The sequence below is a fragment of the Eimeria mitis genome, genomic scaffold, assembly GCF_000499745.2.
Source record: "Eimeria mitis Houghton genomic scaffold, Emh_scaff925, whole genome shotgun sequence".
Classification (NCBI taxonomy): domain Eukaryota; phylum Apicomplexa; class Conoidasida; order Eucoccidiorida; family Eimeriidae; genus Eimeria; species Eimeria mitis.
Genome location: NW_013576817.1, coordinates 3,369 through 3,653, shown reverse-complemented (window position 1 = coordinate 3,653; position 285 = coordinate 3,369). Strand labels below are relative to the sequence as shown.

The window sequence follows — 285 nt, the reverse complement described above, 5'->3', positions numbered from 1 at the left end:
TAGGGGGCCCCTTATATCCTCGGGGGCCCCCCTGGGGGGCCCCCAGGGGCCCCCCTAGGGGGGCCCCCGCCTACGCACCGAGTGGTATTTTATGATTACTACAGACTATTTGCTACTATTAAGAAGAAGAATAATAATTATTATTTTTATTGTAATTTTTATTTATTTTTTATTTTTTTTTTTTTTTTATTTTTTTATTTTTTTATTTTTTTATTTTTTTTAATTTGTTTGGGAGAGGGGAGACACTAGGGCTGTGTATACAAATAAAAACAAAATAAATAAATA

General features: G+C 34.7%; 1 protein-coding gene across 1 annotated transcript in view; it reads left to right on the top strand.

The window, feature by feature from the left end:
- The window catches only part of EMH_0025460 (uncharacterized protein), a gene marked incomplete at both ends in the record, with an annotated part of 5,527 nt that overhangs the window by 4,851 nt on the left and 391 nt on the right, over positions 1-285 (top strand). The gene's annotated exons all lie outside the window — the stretch shown is intronic.